Raw genomic sequence first — 10,582 nt, 5'->3', positions numbered from 1 at the left:
TGTAACTAGGTTTCGGGTCCCTTAAAACCTATTTTTAATTAATCAAAAACATATCAATAAACACATCTGAACTATAATCAGTGTTGGAAAGTCTTGGAAGTATCAACAATGCCTCTGGTACAAAAGACAAAACCGGAAAAACAAGCACAAAAGACCAAAAACATCAAAATACCAGTAAATAGGCAGTCTAGCGCATCTATTGCGCAAAGCGGCACTTTTGCAAAGCAGATTAACACCTCTGCCTGACAAAGTAGCGCTTCTAACACCTAAGACAACACCTTTACTAGAATTTTTAGCGTATGTATCCATTCCTACAACACTTTTGTCAAATGTAATAGTGCCTCTGTTATACAAAACAATCCTTTTAACAATAGAAACATCACATACGCAATGAGAATTGATGCATTCAGATGTTATAGTAGCGCTTCCATGACTTTGGTGCATTCGACATACAGTTCAACACTTTTGCCAAAAAGAAATTCATAAAATGGAAGTATGAATACGAACAGATTCGGAAAAAAATTAAGGTTACTAAAGGACTGAAAGTTCCTCAAATAGAAATGCTACGACAAGGACAAACCAAGGAGCAAGACAAACTCCAAATAGAAACTGGGAGAACAAAGTATTATTCCCAAATACAGATACAACTCCCAGCAAACACATAAAGCCATCATTCAAATAGAGAAAATAAGAACTTCCAAGATTCAAAAAATAGCATAAGCATATACAATCAACCCAACATTTCCAGACCAAACATCAATCCACAGAGAACAAGACAATCTCAAAACATTTCCAGAGTTGTTCACAGCAATTCTAGGCAAATAAATTCCATAGAAACATTCATACTTATTTCCCCAAACCTTATCTTATAATTTTATTAGATATCATATTTGTAATTATTCCAACCTACTCCCACAAACAATCTTTTGTAGACACAGAGAAGCAATTCTTTTTTAGAAATCAAAATGCAAAGAGAAGAAAGCCAACCAACCTAGATTAAAAGAAGTGATGGCAAAATGAATTTGGAGAAGAGAAAATCCAAAACCAAATTCCAACAAGCCAAATCCAAGCAATGCAAGTTCTCCAAAGTTGTAGAAAAACTTTAAAAACCAACCGAGCAAAAAACTTAGAAAACTTCCCAGTCCAAATCGTCCCTGAATGGCAAAAATAGAACCCCATGCCGGTTTTTGGCTCCTCCTTCAAGTTTGAGCGTATGTGGTTTAGACATCCACATTTTCAGGCTTTATTAAGACAATGGTGGGTATCCACCCCCGCATGTAGTGGAACAAAGATGTTCCAATTTTTTAAGAAACTTCAGTTTATTAAGGTCTAGGCTAAGGAATGGAATATAAAGATCTTTAAGAATGTTTTTGCTCAAAAAAAAATCATCTCAAAAACTGGAAGAAGTTAACCAAAACATAATTTCCAAGGGCTTGGATCAGCTCCTGCACTCTACACAGAAGGGTCTTCAAAGTGAGTGGGAAGAAGTTTGTAAGAGAGAAGAAGAATATTGGAGACAAAAATCAAGAGAGCTCTGGCTGAAGCAGGGAGATAAGAACACAAAATATTTTCATGCTTCCACAAAACAAAGAAAAGCATCTAATGTTATATTCTCAATCAAGCATGAGGACTCAGGGGTATTGATTAAAAATTTAGCAGACATTCAAGAACATGGAGTAAAGTTTTTTAAGAATCTTCTAGCCCCCCCACCCTCTAATTTAGATCCTTTTTGGAAGGATAATGCTAAGCTTTTACTGCAATCTATCCCACCTCTAATCTCCGACCAGGATAATAGAGCTCTACTGGCCCCCTTCACTATGGAGGAAGTCCACAAAGTGGTATTTTCCCTTTCCCTAGATAAAGCCCCAGGTCCGGATGGGTTCACCGCTCTCTTTTTTCAAAATTGTTGGGATGTGATTGGTTTTGACCTCTTAGAGGTAATGGAAGAATCCAGGAAAAGGGCAGCAATGCTAAAAAGTTTTAATGCAACAAATATTGTTCTCATCCCAAAAACCCCTTCCCCCTCAACATTCGTAGAGTTCAGACCTATTTCTCTTTGTAACACAATATATAAGATTGTAACTAAGACCATTTACCTTAGAATGCACTACCTTATACCTAAGATCATCTCGCAAGAACAAGGGGGTTTTGTCCCTGGTAGGGAGACTATGGAAGGAGCCCTAGTAGTGCATGAGGTCTTACACTCTGTCCATGAAAGCCAACAAGAAAATTTTGTTATCAAACTTGATATGATGAAGGCATACGACCGGGTTAAGTGGGATTTTCTTTTTAAAGTATTATCAAAATTCGGCTTCTCAGACAAATGGTGCAAATGGATCAAAACTTGCATCTCAGGCGTGCATTTTTCTATTCTAATAAATGGTCATCCCTCGGGGTTTTTTCAGGGTACATAGAAAATAAGACAAGGAGACCCTTTGTCACCTTTTCTCTTCATTCTCATGGTAGATGCCTTGAGCAGATACATCAATTTTCAATTTTCAAAAGGGATTTGGCTTGGTGTCATTCTTCCAGGTACTTCAATAACAATAACTCACTCTCTTTTTGCTGATGATACATTGTTATTTGGTAAGTCTTCTCTAAAAGAAACCAAGCTCATCAAGCAAACATTGGATATCTATTCTTCTGCTTCAAGTTAGAAAATTAATGCTACCAAGTCTAAGATTTTCATTTTCAACACACCTTCAATCTTGTCACAAAGAATATGCAAGACCTTGGGCTTCTCAATGGACCAATTGCCATCCTCCTACCTTGGCATCCCCTTTTTTATGGGATCAAACAAACCGTCTTATTGGTCTATTGTCATTGGTAGAATCCAGGCGCGAATCTCAGCTTGGAAAGTAAGGTGGCTTTCACTATCAGGAAGAATCCTTCTTATCAAGTCAGTGCTAATAGCAATACCAAACTATTACATGCCTATCCTCAAAGCTCCCTCATCCATCATCCAACAATTGCAGAAACTCGTTAGAGATTTTCTATGGAATAGTAATATGACAAATGAAAGGAAAATCTCCTTAACCTCTTTAGAAAATATGTCATGCCAAAAATCCCAAGGGGGAGTGGGACTTCACAATTTGAAGCATCGCAACAAGTCCTTTGGAGGGAAACTGATTTAGAAAATGTACACTAACCCTGTCTCCAAATGGTGCCAGATTATGCAAGCTAAATATTTGGACAACACTCAACCATCAAGAGTGTTGACAATTTTAGACCCTCCAAAGGGGTCTGTTATTTGGAACTTCATGATGGATTCAAGGAATCTAATATCTAAGTATGTTTCATGGCAAATCAATAATGGTCTCAGTGCTAACTTCTGGACAGACTCATGGTGTGGGCATCCTCCTATTACTCATTTGGATAACATGGAAGAAATTATGAACACGGCTATAACTCATTGGGGTACAAAATTGAGTGACTACGTGTCTGTTGTAGAAATATTTTCAGGGAAAATAAATTGGAAAGATCTCACTCTTCTCCCAATATCCATCGATCAATCTTCCTCATTGGCCAATATTTTACTGAATAGGACATTTATCATGTCTAACAGAGATGATGTGTTATTTTGGGCAGCTTCAAAATCAGGGCAATATTCAATTAAAGAAGGTTACAATGCCCTACAGGAGGGTTGCAGCAGTAAGGTAAGTAGTCGAGCATACTCTTTCTGTTGGAATGACATTGTTTTACCAAAAGCAGGGTGTTTTGTGTGGCTAACGTTGAACAAAATAATCCTAACAGCAGAGAGATTAGTAAAACTAGGCATTACACAAGCTTTTAATTATGTATTTTGTGACTTAGAGGAAGAATCAGTTGATCATTTATTTCTACACTGCTCCTTTGCCTCCCAATGTTGGTTCTTAGTCATGAATAAACTCCAAGTTATGTTTCCCTTTATGAAATCATTGTATGACATGTTTAACTCTTGGCCTCTTTTATTTTCTACATCAACCTTCTCAGGCATTTTGAAATGTGCTCCCGCTCACATTATTTGGGCCATTTGGTGGGAGAAGAATAAAAGAATCTTCAGAAAAACACCCTCATTGTTGGATCACGTTTTGATCAAATTAGAAAATTCGATTACAGAAATCATAAATTCTTCTCTCACTAATTCCAAGGACATCCAGTCATTTACCCGGTGGAACAAGGCAATTGCAAAACTATGGCACGATATTATTTTGCCAATAGGGATTCCCTCGAACTGGTCCTCAATTCATGTGAGAGATAGGTCATCCATAAAATGGGTACCCCCAGCACCTAATTTCTTTAAGATCAACTTTGACGGCTCTTCCCGTGGAAACCCAGGGAAGTCGGGAATCGGAGTTTGCATTCGAGATCAATTTGGCAAAATGTGTGCTTTCTAAACTTCACCCATCCCTCCGAGTACAAATAACTTGGTGGAGGCAAATGCCTTACTAGTCGGTCTGGTGTTAGCAAGGAAGTGTGGCTTCTCTAATATACACATAGAAGGTGATTCTTTAGTTATTATCAACTCCATTACCTTGAAAAGATCCAAGACCTGGCAACTAACTTATGTTCTAAAGCACACCTTGGATCTTCTCAACACTTTCTTGGACTACATTGTCAGTCACACACTAAGAGAGGGCATCTCCGTTGCTGACATGTTAGCAAATATGGGTTGCGATGGCATTTCAGTGGAGTCGGTCGCAATTCCTACTAAACTGTCTTCTTTTCCTAAATTGCTTGATTTAGTACAAAAGGAAAGTACAACACTCTTAATCACAAGCTACTTCCTATTAAATACTCACATGTAAGCATTTAACCGGTGCCTGTGAACAAGAAGGTTGACAGGACACTTGCATTTATGATTTTAAATGCATTTTGTAGATGGCATGTATGGAACTTTAGTGCGAAGTACCTGGGGATTTCCATAATGTCACTTCACATGTGGCAAAAAAGATTTAGGCCTCTCACACATCCCCTCGACTATATTACGGTCACAAAATTAATGCAATAATCACAAACATGATCCTAAAGTTTGATCATTTATTGTATTTTGAGTTGGTAATTTTTGTTTATAAATGGAACCAGCTTGCTTTTATACACACAACTCTCAACGGAAATTTTCAAAAATTTAAATTTTTGAAGTACCTCAGTGCTCTGCAATATGGAGAACGGCTCTTACGGAGGATGCAGGCAAATACATTGGGAGTATATGCCATGGAACAATCGGGTTTCAGTGCAAATTTTAGAACCTTCAGCGACTTTTCATGGACACATCAATGACAGTGACCTCGACCAAATTTTTCTTCTACACAATCCACAATTGAGAAGAGTTGTCAAAGACTTCATTGGTGAGGAGATGTTATCCCCTCAAGCCAAAAGGATTATGTATCCCTATCAACTTCTCAGTTCCTTTCTGTCAAATGCTCTGGACCTCTTGCAATCTATCCCTCTGCTTGAATTAGTGTTCTTCAAGTTGGTAAGACAAGATTGCTTGCTCCGGCCTCATTCCACAAAGCCCTGGTAAAATATAATCTATGGCAGGGGTCAGCTCTCCTTGGGGGCCTCTTTCCATGCTACTTTATTCAATCTAGCCATGCTTACATGGTACTATATGACCAAATTAAACATGTCCTCGAATGACAAAACTTCCGCCATGTGAAGAACGACCTGCATCAATTCGACAGACAATTGGATGACCACATTGTGCATAGAGTCAAAATTAAAGTTGGGGCTCTAATGGAGATCCTAGAAATAGACAATGTTGACCCCTGTGTGCCAATTTCGCAATCTGTGGAAAGGGGACGGGCTACAGATAGGGTTCCAGACCTCAATGTACCAGTGTAGGATGAAGCCATGGGATGGACTACCCCATCTCTGCCCACCTTCAATGCCCCTGTAATTCAAACCCAGGAAGATGCCACCATGGTCGAGTAAAATTATTCTGGCTTTGTTTTTTGCTAATCAGAATATGCTCTTTTTTGAGAGGTGGAAAAACTTACGACAACCGGTATGACCCGAAAAAAGTTGACTGCCCCTTGCTTTCCGGTGTTGGCTCTTGCATTTATTTCTACTGGTAAACTAGAACCGGTAGAGGAGTCATCCTCTTAGCTTGTCGGCTAGCACCGGTATTGGAGGCTTTTCTTTTTTATGAACCAGTCATGAAGACAATGGGCTAGTATCAAAGTATCGGTACAAAATAACCAGAAACCGGTCGTGACAACTCTTCTGTGTTCCGACAACCAGATTCTCGCTTCTCAGTCTCCAAGGCAACCAGTTGTGGGGGTCGGTTTTTATGGTTTCCTATAGTCCCGTCTCGACCTGTTACTCCAATTTTGGCCCCTAAGAGGTTCATTCTACGAGCAGACCCTATTTATCTCTCTGGATTCAGGGGGCTTCTTCTCATAGTCCCTTTTCCCTTTTTCATTGTATCTGAGCAAGGATATAGGGTTTTCTTCCTGATTCTTTCCCTATTGAGCTCTTGAATCATTTTTCTTATCTATATATATATCAGTGGCTTGCCACTTTTGCCAAAAAAAAAATAAAAAAACTTAGAAAACTAAATAAATAGATTTCATCTAGAAACTATAGAACATGTCGGTTAATGAAAAATAATATAAAATATAGTATTATTTACTTACCCCCAAGTCTCAGCCAATAGGAATATAGGGTAGGTAAGATTATAATAATTAATTACCCAATTAGTAACAAGAGGGAATAATAATTATATAACAATCCAATAATTAATTAAATAATAAATCAAGGCCCAATAAAATAAATCGAAGCCAATATAAATAAGTCAAAGGCAATTATAAGTAAATGTCGCAATTAAATATAAAATCATAACCAACATAAAATCAAAAATAATTAAATAATAAATAATCAATAAATCATTAAATCAATTAAATAAATATAAAAGCACCAAATAAATATAAGTCCATAAATCAATAGAACATTAATCAAATAATAATAATAAATCACTCGATAAAATATCCAAACTAAACATTAATTTAATTTATTTAAACTATATGAAGCAATTATTAATTAATTAATTAATCAAATACTCACAATGCCACAAGGCCACTACAACTCAAGATACTAACACGACGACTCACGCTAAGTCACACAACTGACAAAGATGACAACTTAAGCCTAGAGTGTGTAGACAGAAATCATGCCATCTCCAACAAGTTACAATTGGGATAAAGACACACTTAGACCTGTGAAACCGGGTGGAGTCTATGTATAGTACCTACAATCTTGCAACCACCAATAGCCCTGATATAACATATACAATAATATACATCATAAATGATTAGGCAAGTGATAGAGAATCACAACATCATATCATGCGTGTAATGAGTGATATGACTTCATCCCTATCACGAATGCAGTAATAAGACAGTGGCACACATGATAGCATCATCTCATCTAGTATAATCATGAAGTAGGGTTAGCATAGTCATGATTTCATCATAATCTCATAAACAATATAATACATCTAGAATAGCAAGTGCACATAGATCATCAAATGTAAATCCATCATCATAATAATCAAGATAGGTATCATCATCCACATAAGTAACCATATATCATATGTACACATAAATGTCTAGCATCAACAATAAGCATTTGAGATATAGATAGTCATAAACATGAATCAAAACACCACATAAAGTCTAGATATGTCTATCAATACATAAATCAAAAGACGAATCGAGGAGGGACACTACACATCTTCTACATGGTAAACATATACCCCTAAATAGGGTACTCCATAAAGTGTAATAATTCTACAAAAGTGCATGAAACTTGATAGTGCACCAATATAGAATAGTGGCACAAGATCACTAGCTATTTGGAGATGCAACAAGTCCCTAACAAGTAGATTTAAGATCTCTCTTATTAGACATACTAATTATTTAGTTTTGTGGAAGTGAGTTGATAATGAAAGAGAAGGTATGGATCCCACTTACTAAGCCTTATATATCCTAGGAGTATGGGAATATAAAGTAGGGACCTCTTTACCATAGATTAATAAATTATATACAATAAAATAATGAATTATTAATTTTAACAAAGTAATAAGTTATATTCAACAAAAAAAACACTAACTAACATTGTATTGAAAATTATCTGCAAGTATATTTATATGATTTAGATAATAAAATATTGTTTTATTTGACTATTAGAGTGAAAAATAATTTTATAATTATTATACATAATTAATGAAAAAATTTCAAGTGTAGCCAATTTATATCACCATCTCCCAAATCAATTCTTTAAAGCAATTTTTTTTAATTCTAATATATGTTTATACAAAATAATGATGAGAGTTCAAAAAATCAATAAACTATACAAAACAAACAAAACATTCACATGGAACTACAATGCTAACAAAAAGTCTCTTCAATTATATTTATATTGATTAGAGAATAAAATATTATTTTTTATAACTATTTAAGTGCAAGCACTTCTACAATTTTTTTAATAATATTTGATAGAAAATTTCTAAGTGTGGTCAATCCATATCACTATTTTTTAAACCAATTTCTAGTGTAAAAGTTATTTGAATTTTAAATATAATAGTAAATTTCAACAAATCTATAAAATACACATAACAAACAAAATATTCACATGGCACTATAATGTGACCAAGGAGTAAGAATCTAAAACATTGTCTATAAATATATGTAAGAGATGTGAACTAGAATACACAATTAAAGTAAAAGAACTCTTTAAATTTCAATATGTATCTATATTAAATATTGGTTTTCAACAAATTACTAAACTACACATAATAAATAAAATAATCACATAACATTAAAATGTAACAAAGTAAGAACAAGATGTTGGTTAATTTGGAGGAGGATAAAGACAAGAGCCAAGTGGATTCTGGCCCTTGTAAGAGGACCAGGGGAAACATGAAGAGGAAATTTGTCTCCCAGATTGTGGATTATCGGGAATTAAGGTCTGCTACTAATAAAATGAGTCAATTGGAGGCTGAGGTTGTGGAGACCTTAAAGAGCCTCATGTAGTTCTTTTTCTAGTTTTGTCTCTTTGTCGGTGTTGGTTCTTGGTTCGTTGTTGCTGGTTTTTGGTGCCTTTCTAGGTTTTTGTTGGTTCTTTGGCTGTAGGTTGTATGGTTCAATTTTTAACAGCATGTTTTGTCTTGTTGTTCAGTTATGGGCTTAATGCTTTGATTCTAAACCTTTTAGAATCTTCTTTGTAAAGGGTTTCAGGGCCCCTTCAAAAAACCTGTTTTTGTCTTAATCCAAAGCTAAGTAAGAATCTTTTCAAATATATATATAAATTGATGTAGGAAATAATATATGTGGGTTGTAAACATATGTAGGAGATGGCGATGATGAGTCATTAAACACAATTAAACTTTGGATAAATTATTGAGTTGAAGATGAAATAACTAAAATAAAAGTAGATGTGTTGAGATATACTTAGAGAGATTAGGGCTAAATTTTTAATTGAAATGATGTGGATTTAATTATTATGACATTGTGATAAGAGATATAAACTAAAATTTAAAATAATCATTAACAACCAAAAAAAATTAAAATAATCATAATTAAATGCATAGGGTCATGAAAATATTTCTTTCTATGGTTTATTGCATTATTTGTTTTAATTTCATGGTACAATTAAATTTGAGTTTAGTAAGCCAAAAGAGGTAATTGTGTACTTTTGTTCACAAATCCTAACAATAAACACTTAAAAACCTTGAATTAGTTAATTGTTTTGTTAAACTAATTTGCATGATAAGCACAGTTCTCTACATTACAAATATTTAGAGCATAGAAGATCACAAAGAATTTATTCATCAGACAGATAGGTTTAACAATACATTATCATTATACTTTAACTCGAGAATTACCTAAACTATAATACGTATACAAGTCTCAAAATTTTCATGTGTTTCACATTATAAAAATGTCTTCACCTCATAAACAAATTATGTACTTGTATCATAACGAAGCACAATAAATGGATTTGTTATAATAATAATAGAAGTACAACCATTATTTAACCATAGCTAAGTTCCTTGTTACACATGAAGAACCAATCGATTAATAATCAGCCTATAATGCAAGTGTCAAAACTACAATATCATATGAACACATGAAGTGGATTTCATCAAAATATCTAGCATATAACTACATATATCAAAGTTGAAATATCAAATGCTAATCACCTTTTACCATTCACCATATTTGACATTCTTGATGTCATCATGTAATCTATTAATGTGAAACAAAATATTTTGGGGATATTATTCTACCAAATACAAAGCCAACACAAATCCATCAAGAATCACCCAAACCAAGTAGGACTCTGTCATTCATGAATTGCTCATACAAAAGAACCACATAGAGAGAAACTAAGGGAATCAGTGTAGGAGACTTCTAATACAAACGATACATTCATCAAAACATAATACCTTGGTCAAGGACTTAAAAATGGTACAAATGTATACTTACAACATCTCCTACATGGTAAACATATATCCCTGAACAAGGGTACTTCCTATAGTAATTCTAGAAAAATGCATGACACTTCATAGTACACCAATATAGAATAGTGGCACAATCTC

This window comes from Cryptomeria japonica, chromosome 9, assembly GCF_030272615.1.
Source record: "Cryptomeria japonica chromosome 9, Sugi_1.0, whole genome shotgun sequence".
Classification (NCBI taxonomy): domain Eukaryota; kingdom Viridiplantae; phylum Streptophyta; class Pinopsida; order Cupressales; family Cupressaceae; genus Cryptomeria; species Cryptomeria japonica.
Note: the sequence above shows the minus strand (reverse complement) of the source record.